This window comes from Schistocerca americana, chromosome 3, assembly GCF_021461395.2.
Source record: "Schistocerca americana isolate TAMUIC-IGC-003095 chromosome 3, iqSchAmer2.1, whole genome shotgun sequence".
Lineage (NCBI taxonomy): Eukaryota > Metazoa > Arthropoda > Insecta > Orthoptera > Acrididae > Schistocerca > Schistocerca americana.
The window spans coordinates 177747757-177761768 of record NC_060121.1 but is presented as its reverse complement, the minus strand read 5'-3'; the positions used below and the strand labels follow the sequence as shown (position 1 = coordinate 177761768).

Here is a 14012-nt window from a genome sequence, read left to right as displayed (position 1 = left end):
ACCCATAAACTGTTATCCAACTTAAACTCATATGTTAACCTTTGGCCGGCCGCTGTGACCGAGAGGCTCTAGGCGCTTCAGTCCGGAACCGCGCTGCTGCTACGGTCGCAGGTTCGAATCCTGACTGGGACATGGATGTGTGTGACGTCCTTAGGTTAGTTATGTTTAAGTAGTTCTAAGTCTAGGGGACTGATGACCTCAGATGATAGGTCCCATAGTGCTTTGAGCCATTTGAACCGTTTGAGCTAACCTTTGACTAAACAGAACGTAATTTGAATTGAACTGTAACTGGCTTGAATATACTTTGTATTTATATTAAATGCGCGACTGGAGTAAAACAATTATTTGGCCCTAATCAAAATTTCCACTTGAATCGCGTCTTGACAAAATTGTTGCAGATTTCTCAAAAGGACAACAGCAAACAGCAAGCAGGCAGCGGCTAAGGTAGATTTCGATTTTTAAATGAAATTTCCAAACATATTCAAACTATTGCAAAATCACATGGTGAAATGTGTAATGCGGAATGATAAACAGTGAGAGGAACTATTCCTATGAAATGATATTCCAAGACAACGATTTTAGAGTAAAGTATGTACTGAAAAAGACAGAGTAAAACTTCGTGTGACCTTCACACATAACATTGGTCTGAACAAAACTGTGCTTAACAAATTGAACCCTGTTTTAGAAAGGGCAGAATGTTAACAGAGAATTTCTGTAAAAACCAAACAGCTTAATCAGTTATTATGTTAGTACATGACGCAAGGAAATGGGGCAATCTTTCTCTCAGCTCTTAGCAAATGAACAAAGTTAAGTATCTGCCAATAATAATTTCTACAAACTAGGTGCGCAGTGCTGCAGTCTTACCTGAAAACCCCTCTTTTTTTAAAAAAAAAATCCTTGCTGTCCTTTACAATAAATCTTTCTTCATCTAACAGATACCATCGCAAGTCAACACAGCACTACTGAATTTGTCCATCACCTACCACACATCAATTAAGGATGTATCAGACTGCGCAGAGGCAAAGACTGTGCCACGACAAGACCAAAGATTCTTTAACAGAAACGTAAGTTACTGTCTTTCTGAAGTGCACATAGATAACATACAAAAATCAAAACGGCATTACTATCTTACAAAGTCTTTCCGCAGTACTGCAGAAGGATCACCCAGTTTCTCATAGCCCCACTACACGACCTGGCTCAAATTCAGTGAGGTGTTGACTGGCGTGTTTGTTTCCTTAAAGGCATTCTTGAGTATCATCAACTCACCATGTCCAGTCTTAAAGGTAACTAATGCTCACGACCGTTAGAGCATATGTTTAAAGCAAACCTGATTTGTATCATTACAGTGGCGTTAACAGCGCCATCCTTAAGCGACTGTCGAGAAATGTGAATAGACATCATCTTTCAGATGCAGAAACATGCCTGCCAACTTTCCTTTATCTCGCGCAACTCCTCCTTGGTGTTGCGACATTTTTCCATCAGTGTACATAAGGAGTGGACCCAAAACTGTACCCTGTGGCAATCCCTTTGTAATTTTACGCTCCCCCCCCCCTTCCCTCCCCCATTCAATAAAGTTTTCTACCTTTCCGACATTGTCTGAATTATTCAGCACTACTTTGTGAATTCTGTCTGGTGATTATGATTCAGACGAGCTATGGGGTAAACCATCAATTCCCAACTTGGGTCTTTCTAAGAGGGAACCATGATCTACACAGTCAAATGCAGTGGAAAGGTCACAAAAAATACTAATTGGAGATATATTATTTCTTCAAGCTTGTACTGTTTGATGCTTGGATGAATATGTACCATTCTCAGTCGTGCAAGGCTTCTGGAAACCAAACTGTGATGCAATAAGTAGACTGCTTTCACTGAAGTGCACAACTACTCTTGAGTACATCACTTTTTCGAATATTTTGGAAAAATGTTTCAGTAAGGAAACTGGACGACAACTGCCTGGTGCCACATCCCACCGGAAACCTGACAAGGACTTGACGAAGCCAAGCCACGCAGTGCTGCTGCTGCTGCAATCCTTTTCAAAGCTGGACCAACACTCTATTAAGGCGGTCGTCATAATGTTTTCAGTCATCGGTATATAGTTTAATATCATCCACTAACTATTATTTTTATTGCCGTTAGTTAGCATTCATCTCAACAAACTGATATTTCATTTGCCATAGTGTTCTTCTAAGACAGTAAACACTGGATTCATTTTCGGAAAAGTTGCGATTCAGACCCCCTTCCAACCACACAGATTTAGGTTTTTCGTCGTTGCCATAAGCCATTTAAGGCGGATGCTGGGCGGTTCCTTGGAAAACGACATTGGCGATTTACTTCTTCGTCCTCCCCCATCTGAGCTTGTGCCCCATCTGTAACGACGACGTCGTCGACGAGACAGTAAAAATTTGTCTTCCTTCCTTTCTTTTTATTTGTACACAGAACATTCTGAAAGAAATTATTCTTCACTGACTGTGGCCAAAACATTAAACCATACAATCACTGGCATAAAAGATACTGATAACGGCAGCAGGATGCAGTCGAAACGCACCGAACCGAACTGAAGAATCTTGACTGAAGAAGAAAAGCTGATTGTTTATACGAGTGCTAGAATAAGATTGTTGTCTTCTATGATCCGTTGTTTGCTTTATCCCCCGTAGTCAACACGTATAGAAACATAGCTCTGAACCATATTTGCATTCCGCAAATAGGTCGATCACATTCGCCTACTGTCGGTAAGTGCCAATTTTAGCAAAACACATATGCGCGAAACATGTGCTTTCCTTGCGCTGTTGAAAGGCGTCAGGCACAAGCGCTAAGTTCAGTAGAGAAAGCCATCATGAGGGCCACCCTTGAAGATTTGAATGGGGAGGGGGGGAGAGTGTGGTGTCACCGCCAGGCACCATACTTGCTAGGTGGCAGCCTTTAAATCGGCCGCGGTCCGTTAGTATACGTCGGACCCGCGTGTCGCCACTATCAGTGATTGCAGACCGAGCGCCGCCACACGGCAGGTCTAGAGAGACTTCCTAGCACTCGCCCCAGTGGTACAACCGACTTTGCTAGCGATGGTTCACTGACAAAATACGCTCTCATTTGCCGAGACGATAGTTAGCATAGCCTTGAGCTACGTCATTTGCTACGACCTAGCAAGGCGCCATTACCAGTTACTATTGATACTGTAAAACATGTACCGTCAAGAGCGATGTTCACCATTTATGGATTAAAGTAAAGTATTCCAGCAGCTACGTACGTTTTTTGCTAAAGTCTAATTTCCTTGTCCTGTTCCAGACCTCACGCCAGCCTGCGTGAGCTAAAACGCGTGCCTTTCGGCTTCCTCTCATACCGGCGTTGGCTCTCCTGCCAACCCACAACAGAGAGTAACTGCTACTCACGTGTGATAACGTCCACTAGAGGCGAACATAATAAACCCCATCCACCGCTCTTTAAGTATCGGCCCCAACCTAAAAAGTCGCCCACGTATTTTGCGCTGCTGCACTTGTAATATGCTCAGGAGTGTAAGCCGTCCCTCTCGTGAAACAGCTTCTGCTCGGAATATTAATGTGCTGTTCATGACGCATTTATTCCTGGAAGGCAAGAAGGCTGATACCATGAGTCATTCAGACACTTACTGTCAATCTTCGTAGAAATGATTTGAAGCGTACATCGGTCGAACAAAAATTTCGTGCCCAGTAGTTGGAGGAAAATACTGGTCACACTCATCTACAAGAAGGGTAGGAGAAGTGATCCGCAAAACTACCATCCATCTGTTGTAGAATCATCTAACACATTCTGAGCTCAAACTTAATGAGGTTTCTCGAACAGAATAACCTACTCTAAGTCAACCAAAATGGATTTCGGAAACGTCGATCGTGTGAAACCCAACTCGCGCTTTTATCGCATAACATTCTGAAAGCCATGGACAAGGCAGCAGTATTTCATGACTTCCGGAAAGCATTTGACTCAGTAACACAGCTATCGGAAGTACGATCGTATGAGGGTATCAGGCCAAATTTGCGATTCAGCTGAGCATTTCTTAGTAAAGAGGACGCAGCACGTTATATTAGGGAGAGAGTCATCGGCAGATGTAGAAGTAACTCTAGATGTGCCTCAGCAAAATGGGTGAAACAATTCGTTGGGATACGAAATGCAACTATCGTATAGGCTCAGTGATAGGTAAAGTTGGTGGCAGACTTCGGTTCATTGGTAGAATACTGCGGAAATGCAATCAGTCTACAGACAAGGTGGCTTACGAAACATTTGGGCGACCCATCCTAGAATATTGCTCAAGTTTGTGGGACCAGCACCACCCAGATTTAATAGGCGATTCTGAATGTATACATGTAAGGGGAGCAGGAATGATGAGAGGTTTGTTTGGCCAATGGGGGAGAGTCACGGAGGTGCTGACGAGATTAAATTGGCAGTCACTTGAGGACAGACGCAAAATGTTTCGAAAAAGTAATGGAAATGGAACATCACAGCCGTATTTTCAACTCGTTTTTACTATTCAGGCGACCAGTTTCAATGCTAAATCTGTGCCATCTTCGGGTCCTACTGTTAAATAAATACTTCCAGTCATTGGCTCATGAATTGTAGGACCTATACAATTACTATGTCCCGTGGACCACTGTTCGTCAGGAGTTTTTATTCCGAACGTCGTCACTACGGTGACTACACGTTTGGAAAGTAAAATATTGACGAATAGCTGCACACGGCACCTATCTATTGTATCGTTCCTATGGTATATGAGCAAATGACTGGAAGTATTTATTTGGTTAATAGTAGGACCTGAAGATGACACAGATGTAGCATTGAAACTGGTCGCCTGAATAATAAATACTTTGAAAATACGGCTGTAGTTTTCTATTTTCGTTAATTATATTGTCAGTCGCTCTCCCTCATCCTCAAGAAGGATGGACTTCCACAAGTACCGAGAGAAGGGCTACTCAAACAGTTTCAAGAACCAGCTGTAAGAGGTGAATCTAAAAATATATTACAAAAACCGTACACATCCATCTCGTAGGGATCGGAGGAACAAGATTAGAATAATTGTAGCTCACACAGAGACGTTTCGACAATCTTTCCTGCCGTTCTCCCCCATACGGGAATGGAACGGAAAGAAACCCTAACAACTGGTACAGTGGGACGTACTCTCTGCAATGCACTACACAGAGGTTTGCAGAGTATGAATGTAGATGCAGACACCGAAAATTTTGAAACTGACTAGGATGTGACTCATTGTATAATATCACCCATTTTAACACTTAGACGTTTCATCGCTGTAGAACCTCGGTGGCCTACAAGACATTAAGACGTATGGACCAACCGAGAGGAAACCGGAAGGTTTCCACGCTTTGAACGATTTCTCACTACGAGTCGACACACAACATACGCACATCAAAAAAAATTTTGCATTAGCTCGGTTCCGAGAGTTCCGGAACCTGTACAGAGAATTGGAATAGAGATCAAGATATACATTATTTCCGCCCCTTTTTATTGCTCATGGAAACCACACATTGCATGTTGTACCACCATACAGCGAGACCATCAGAGGTGCTGGTCCAGGTTGCTGGACACACCGGTACACCGGTACCTCTAATACCCAGTGCGGCGTCTTCTTGCATTGATGCATGCCTATATTCGCCGTGGCATACTATCCACAAGTTCATCAAGGCACTGTTGGTCCAGATTGTCCCACTCCTCAGCGTCGATTCGGCGTAGATCCCTCAGAGTGGTTGGTGGGTCACGTCGTCCATAAACAGCCCTTTTCAATCTATCCGAGGCATTTTCGATAGGATTCATGTTTGGAGAACATGCTGGCCACTGTAGTCGAGCGACGTCGTTATCCTGTAGGAAGTCATTCACAAGACGTGCACGATGGAGGTGCGAATTGTCGTCCATGAAGACGAATGCCTCGCCAAAATGCTGCCGATATGGTTGCACTATCGGTCGAACGATGGCATTCACGTATCTACAGCCTTCCATGACCACCAGTGGTGTACGTCGGCCCCACATAATGCCACCCAAAAACAGCAGCGAACCTCCACCTTGCTGCACTCGTTGGACAGTGTGTCTAAGGCGTTCGGCCTGACCGGGTTGCCTCCAGGAACGTCTACGACGATTGTCTGGTTGAAGGCATATGCGATATCGGTGAACAGATCGTGATGCCAATCCTGAGCAGTCCATTCGGCATGTTCGGCCCATCTGTACCGCGCTGCCGGCCAGGGTGGCCGAGCGGTTCTAGGCGCTACAGTCTGGAACCGCGCGACCACTAAGGTCGCAGGTTCGAATCCTGCCTTGGGCATGGATGTGTGTGATGTCCTTAGGTTAGTTAGGTTTAAGTAGTTCTAAGTTCTAGGGGACTGATAACCTTAGAAGTTAAGTCCCATAGTGCTCAGAGCCATTTGTACCGCGCAGCATGGTGTTGTGGTTGCAAAGATGGACCCCGCCATGGACGTCGGGAGTGAAGTTTCGCATCATACAGCCTATTGCGCACAGTTTGAGTCGTAACACGACGTCCTGTGGCTGACCGAAAAGCATTATTCAATACGGTGGCGTTGCTGTCAGGGTTCCTCCGAGCCATTATCTGTAGGTAGCGGTCATACACTGCACTAGTAGCCGTTGGGCAGCCTGAGTGAGGCATGTCACCGACAGTTCCTGTCTCTCTGTATCTCCTCCATATCCGAACAACATCGCTTTGGTTCACTCCGAGACGCCTGGACACTTCCCTTGTTGAGAGCCCTTGCTCGCACGAAGTAACACTGGTGACGCGATCGAAACACGGTATTGATCGTCTAGGCATGGCTGAACTACAGACAACATGAGCCGTGTACCTCCTTCCTGGTGGAATGACTGGAAATGATCGGTTGTCGGACCCCCTCTGTCTAATAGGCGCTGCTCATGCATGGTTGTTCACATCTTTGGGTGGGTTTAGTGACGTCTCTGAACATTCAAAGGGATTGTGCCTGTGATATAATATCCAAAGTCAACGTCTATCTTCGTGAGTTCTGGAAACCAGGGTGACGCAAAAGTTTTTTGATGTGTGTACCCAGAAATCGCCAGTACCAATGAATGTGTGATCAGCTTTGTGACTTGATTCAAGACTTCCTAGAACAAAGAGATCAGAACGTCGTCCGTAGTGACGAGTAATTGTCAAATGTAAAAGTATTTTCTGGAATACCCCAAGGCAGTGTTTCAGCGCGGTTAGTTTAGTAAATCGTCGGAAAATCCTTGTGGCTGCTCACGGATGGTAATGTTGTGCACAGGAAAGTCGCACCGCCATAAAAGTACAGGGATACCAGTAGCGGATCGACCATAAGTACAGGGACTGGAAATTGAGCCTCAGCATAAATGCACATAACATACTGCGCGTGAATAGGCGAAAAGAACCCATTGTTGTCCGACCGCACGTTTAGCAAGTAATCATTGGAAACTGTAATATTTGTAAAATATCTGGAAGTAACTGTCCGGAAAGAAAAAGTGAAACGATTACATAAAACTAGTTGGGCGAAAGCAGATGCCATGCTGTTATTCATTGAAAGAAACCTAAGGAAACCCAGTTCATCAGAGAAAGAGGTAGCTGTCGTCCGACTGAGTCTTGAGTACTGTCGTCAGCCTAGAAGTTGCAAAGAAGAAAGGCGCGTTTGTCGCGGGTTCGGTTAGTAAGAGCAGGACTTTCTCGGAAATGCTTATCAAACTACCGTGACAGACAAGACAGGCGTAGTGCATGAAGGAGAGGTTTACCGTCGATATTCGGAGAACATTGGTTCCAAGAGGTGTTAGGCCACATATTACTTCACCGACGTGCTGTTCGCGTAATGACTGCGACAGAGAAAAGAGAGAAGCCCGGGCTCGTACGAAAGTTTAACGACTGCCGTCCTCCGCCCACAGCATTCTCGATAGCACCAGGGAAGAGAATTCCACCACAGTCAGGAATGTAGGAGTAGAGACGTAAATGTAAAACTCGCTTCGTGTTCGGAGAATGAGTGAAGAATACCAAGACTGACAGTTTATGTTACTACAGGATCAACCATCATGTACATGACCTTACATGAAAGTCTTTACGACGTAAGTGCAGCAGGCGACGGATAGCAAACCTTCTACGCCAGGAGCAGAAGTCTCGTAGTTGGATTAGTGTCAACAGTGCTACGACATTTTTTTTTTTTTTGTCATCAGTCATTTGACTGGACTGAAACGGCCCTCCACAAAATTCCTCTCCTGCGCTGACCTCTTCATCTCAGAGTAACGCTTGCAACAATACCATCTCATTTATGTGGTGGACATATTATAATCAGTATCTTCCCCTGCAGATTGTAGCCACTACAGCGCCCTCAAATGATGATGATGAGGTCCCATACTCCAAGGAGCGTAGTGGACGATGCTGGAGACCCGCACCGCCGTACTAGGCAAGGTCCTAGGGGAGGTGGTTTGCCACTGCCTTCCTCCGACCGTAATGGGGATGAATGATGGTGATGAAGACGATACAACAACACCCGGTCATCTCGAGGCAGGGAAAAATCCCTGACCCCGCCTGCAATCGAACCAGGGACCCTGCGCGCGGGAAGCGAGGACGCTACCGCACGACCACGAGCTCACGTACATGGAAGTTATTCCTTGATGTCTTATCACATATCCTGTCATCCTGACCTTTCTTGTCAATGTTTGCTATGTGTTACCAGCAATTCTGCAGAGAAACTCCTTATTTCTTATCAATTCATGCAATTTTTAGCATCCCTCATAGTACACGTCTTAAACGCTTCGGTTCAGTTCTTTATCGATCTTTCATAGTCCGTGATTCACCTCCAAGAAAATGCTGAGCTCCATAAGTACATTCTCACTCATTTCTTACTGAAATTAAGACCGATGTTTGATACTTGTAAATATTTTTTGACAAAGAATGCCTTCTTCACCTGTGCTGTTCTGATCTTTGCGGCTTCATTGCTTCGTCCGTGGAGTGTTATTTTACTCACAAGGTAGCAGAATTTCTTCGTCTACTTCATGATACCCAATTTTAATGTTAAGGCTACCGGTAATCTCACTTCTGCAACTCCTCACTACTTTTCTCTCTGTCCGTTTCACACTCAGTCCGTATTGTGAGCTCATTACACTCTTCACCCCTTTCAACAGGTCCTACAATTCCTCCTCACCTTCGTTGTATCAGGAATGTCAACAGTATCGATATGGTTGGTGACGTGCTTGATACACACTGTGCTCTCTTACAACACATTTATTCACTACCGGTTTCGATAATGAACCATCTTCACAGTACAAAAAATATCTATTGTGAGAACTTCACACTGCATACATGCTATTTAAACAGGAAAGTATACGCCATTGCTGACCTGGAAACATGTTGATACTTAACGCTGTAATATAGGCTTTATCAAGCAGAAAACGACGTTGAAAACATGTAAGAGCACATAGTGCACAGCACCATTGCTCGGGCGCAACAGTGTTGTCACGATAGTGAATAAATGGCCGGCCGCTGTAGCCGAGCGGTTCTAGGCGCTGCTATGGTCGCAGGTTCGAATCCTGCCTCTGGCATAGGTGTCTGTGATGTCCTTAGGTTAGTTAGGTTTAAGTAGTTCTAAGTCTAGGGAACTGATGACCTCAGATGTTAAGTCCCATAGTGCTTAGAGCCATTTGAATCATTTGAAGTGAATAAATGTATTGTAAGACTGCACAGTGTGTATCATGCAGTTCTACAACATGGGAGTGTCATCAGCTAATCTTATCAATGATACCCTTTCATTCTGAATTTTAATCTCATTCCTTACCTTTCTTTTATTTCCGTCACTGCTTCTTCGATGTATAGATTCAACAGTAAGAGCGAAAGACTGTCTTATACCCTTTCTAATCCGAGCACTTCATTCTCCGTCTCCCATTCTTATTTCTCCCTGTTGGTTCTTACAGTTATTGTATATTACCCGTCTTTCCGTAAAAGTTACGCTTACTTTTCCGAGATTTCGAACATCTTGTACTATTTTACATTGTCGAACATTTTCTCTAGATCGACAAATGCTATGAATATGCTTGTGTGATCAAGTACAACGTCAGAAGTGTCTCGCTGAACCCTTTACTTTTTCAAAAGCTAAACTGATAGTCTAATGCATCTTCAATTTTATTTTCCTTTCTTCTATATAATATTCTTGTCAGTAACTTAGATACATGAGCTGTTAAGCTGATGTGCGACTAATCTCGCACTGCTGCCTTTGTTATCTTCGGGAAAGTGTGAATGATATTTTTCCAAAAGTCTGATAGTATTGTTCAGACTTCGATACTTTTGTAAAAATACCGTATCAAGCGTGGAAAATAGTGACAAGAGGTGGATGTGATAGGCAGCTGTCATGCGAGGCAATCTCCTGATGATGTATGGCCTACTAAAATGAGAAAGGGGAGAAAGCAGAGAATGTAATGACGTGAACTTTTTTCATTTCTGTAGGATTATTCGCCACATTCACATTCGAATGAGATATGACTGTAATCACAGGTGTCATGGAGCATGCCTTACTGAGTCATCCAAATGAGTTCAGAAGTGGCAAAGGGGCGATGTGTTCGGTCCCATTCTACCATTCTTCTAAGACTACTGCAAAAGGCAACCTTTTCTTTACAAGTCTTTAATCCAGTCTCCCACATCCAAATTCCATGCTAGATCTAACGGTGTGAAATTTCCGTCCTCTCTCCCCAAAAGAACATCGAGCGAGTTGACGCATTTGCAAGACACTGGATTCGCAATTACGGAGGTTCAAAAACCCCTCAGGCCACCCAGACTGAGGTTTTCCTTGGTTTCCCTAAATCACTTAAGGCGAATGCCGGGATGGTTCCTTAAAAGGGCACGGCCATTTTGTCTCCCCAGTCCGAGCTTATATTCTGTCGCTAATGATATCATCATCGCTGGGACGTTGAAGTATTGTCTTCCACCCCTCTAAGAGAGTAAGAAACCATTTGTGACAATTTGGAGTTATGTTTATAAGACTCACACAAGTGTGAATTCGGATGACCGTAAGAGATGGAGACGATCGAAAGAAGAGCTGCACCACTCTTCTCCGGATTCTGCATTCAGCAAGCGAGGGCTACAACGCTCAGAAAACTACAACGGGAGGACCGGATATTAGTCGACCACAATATTCTTGCACCTGGGAGAAAGGGCGCTTCGGTCGGCTTATCTTGAGTGAGAGTGTGGTCATGGTTGATAGTATATGCACAGCAGACTTGAAAGCATTGACACTACAATGCATTTCCCTCAGTCGCCACTGTTCTTGTTTACTGTAGCATTACCACTCGTTTCCGTTAAGTTCAATAAATTCAATAACACCGAGGTTGAGTAGTACAACGCAGACACAATGCGTCATGTATCTATGTCTCTCTGCCCCCCCCCCCCCCATCCCCCAAACACACACACACACACACCGTCCTACTTCTTGCGGAACGATCACAACAATAAAATTAAAGAACAGTTAGTGAGAGAAAGGGAAAGAGGTAGTAGTAGTAGTAGTAGTAGTAGTAGTTTTGACTACTGAGTCCCCGGAAATGCTTTTATTGAACTGTTGTGTGTCGCTGAATAAGAAGCATAACGTGGAGCATTCAGTAAGTGACATGTAGGGTTACAAGAGTGAACAAAATTTAAAGGAGAGTGCTTTGAGAAAAACTGTGATGACTAGTTTTCGTAATTTGTACTACCCTTTCAAAAACTTTTGTGGTAGCATATCTGTTAATTAGGTACAATGTATGCACGGCATTCCATTTATTGAATAACGTCGTGACAACCAAAATCTCAGGATCAAAATTAATATCCAGCAATGTACCAAACTTAAATCTGTGTAGACATGGTTGACATGATGATGCACACTCTTTGTTTTCATACCGTGCTTTTATACCACAAATCCGTGTACAGCGGCTGAACACCAGTACTGTCTACCGCCTGAGTCACGGAGAAGTTCCGGCCATGCCAGCTGTGCTATTGTGCGGCACCTGTGGCCTGCGTATTAATTATGCACAGGATCTCATCCACCCTATCATTACGGGCTGTTGGAATCTCGCGCCTAGAACCGCCCACTGTCGGCGCTCGCTTGTTCTAGTGGTTCTCGCCGCTGCCGCTCGTAGCGCTGATGTTCGCGTGCACATGAGGCGTCGATCTGTTCGTTAGCACTTAACCCGAGCGTGAGCATCAACCCGCACAGAACCGGCGCCGGAAAAGCAGCATCGACCTACAGCTGTAAGTACCCACAAACTGTGAAGTGTTTTTGTGTAATGGCGCGACAAGCGGTACCCAAAATAATGGGGGCATTTAGCTGTGTACGTAGAGCAGACTATATTAGTGCTTTATACCAAGAATTTGGAACAAGTGCAATTCTGTAGCGATTTGTTTTTCGAAAACTGGGCGTTTCCTAGGGCGAATAAGTCGACCCAAAACGCTGAAACTGACTAAACTTTGCAAAATAGTTGATTTTCAGTGTGTATTCATGTAAGATTTTGTTTACACACACACACACACACACACACACACACACACACACACACACACACACTTTTTTCCCCATCATTTATGTGAACTCCGTAAGTACAGGTTTATAGGTTTTTCTACTACGTGCCACAGCAGTTACTATACACTTTCTGTAGCTGAGATTTCTCTTTAAATTCCGTCCTGTCAGTTATAGTGAAATGACCGTGAAATAAAGAAAACTTAAAGAAATAAGATGCCTAATTCATCGTATGAGTAGTGAGGTCATATTATCCTAGAAATAGGAGTGTGTGTGTTCTTTCGAGACAGCTTAGACAACTAAAAGTGTCAACGAATCTTTGAAAGTTTTCCTGCAGTGTTATTGCAGTACTAACGTGCACTTAACCAACTCCCGGTTGTAGATAATATGGCACGAAGCCTAGAGAGTAACTACAGTTATGCAATGAGATGCCTCATGTTACGTGTGCTGGTGGACATCGGACGGACACGTGGCCCTGAACAGTCGGGAGATGAGTCAAAGATCAATTAACTGCAAAGTGCCGACCAGTGCGTCGCATGTGACATTCGCGAGAAGTATTGATCCCTTCTCTGCTCGCATGTGACTGACTCTGGGTGACAGGCGACCTTGGATAAGCATCTGTGCCCTGCTAGTTCATAAATCGTTTGAGTGTCATTAGTCACTATGTAACGTGACAGTGGCGTGTTCGATCGAAGTCTGACGATAAGCACGCCGGCGAAGATACTTTGTCAACTATACTTCAGATGGAAGTGAAACCGAATTTAAAGAATAATTCGGCCAGTATTTAAGTTAACATGATCCCAATTTGTGTATATAGTTGTGGACGCGTTTTTGCTGATCTGCTGACGGTAAAGTTGTTCACGCGACGTGGGTTCCTAATGTCGGGAAACTTTTTCGTTAATAACATGTGACCAGTGTTAGATTACGTTAGACTTAATACCAAGATATAGCTGGAAAGCCACAGGAATTCAATAAACGAGTTTAGAAATCCGTTGTATCCCACTTGTCCTATTCTGACCAAAGCGTGTATAATAAGGAAATTGAAAGTTTAGCTCTTAATGCTATTCTGTGGGAAGTATTGTCGAGTAACTAAAGTTAAACGCTCTGTCGTTAACAGGGCGCCAGTCAATTGCGTTCTACGACCACCAGCAAATGATATTGCACCTAAGTTTGACGTTACATTCATACGTTAGCCAGAAAGCTGAATTAACTCTGCCGTTTCTGAATCCTAGAGCTCAGAATTATTGTGCTAAATAAATACCAAGACCCAAACGTACTGAATCTCAGTACTAGTGTCATTGCTTGTTCTATAATAAGTACAGAACAATAGACAAACTGTCTCTTGAATAGTTCTGGTCTTCTATCAGTGAATTCTGAGCGTGGATGTAGAATACCGTTGAAGTAGGCAGTTAGATCGGGTGGTCTGGACGCAGTGAATCAGACAATGTTAAATGGGCACTGGAAACTTTTTTATAGCTGTTCTTAACATACTCTAAATGAAACCTCTACACACGCGCCCTAATGGAGCTATGGTGGATTGTA

General features: G+C 44.0%; 1 protein-coding gene across 1 annotated transcript in view; it reads left to right on the top strand.

Annotated features, from left to right (window-relative positions):
- The first annotated feature begins 12084 nt into the window (after positions 1 to 12084).
- LOC124605836 (acyl-CoA-binding protein-like) overlaps positions 12085 to 14012 on the top strand; it is an 82909-nt gene continuing 80981 nt past the window's right edge. The window contains exon 1 of the mRNA XM_047137767.1: positions 12085 to 12205. The gene's annotated coding sequence lies outside the window, so the exon portion shown is untranslated. The remainder of the gene's footprint in view (positions 12206 to 14012) is intronic.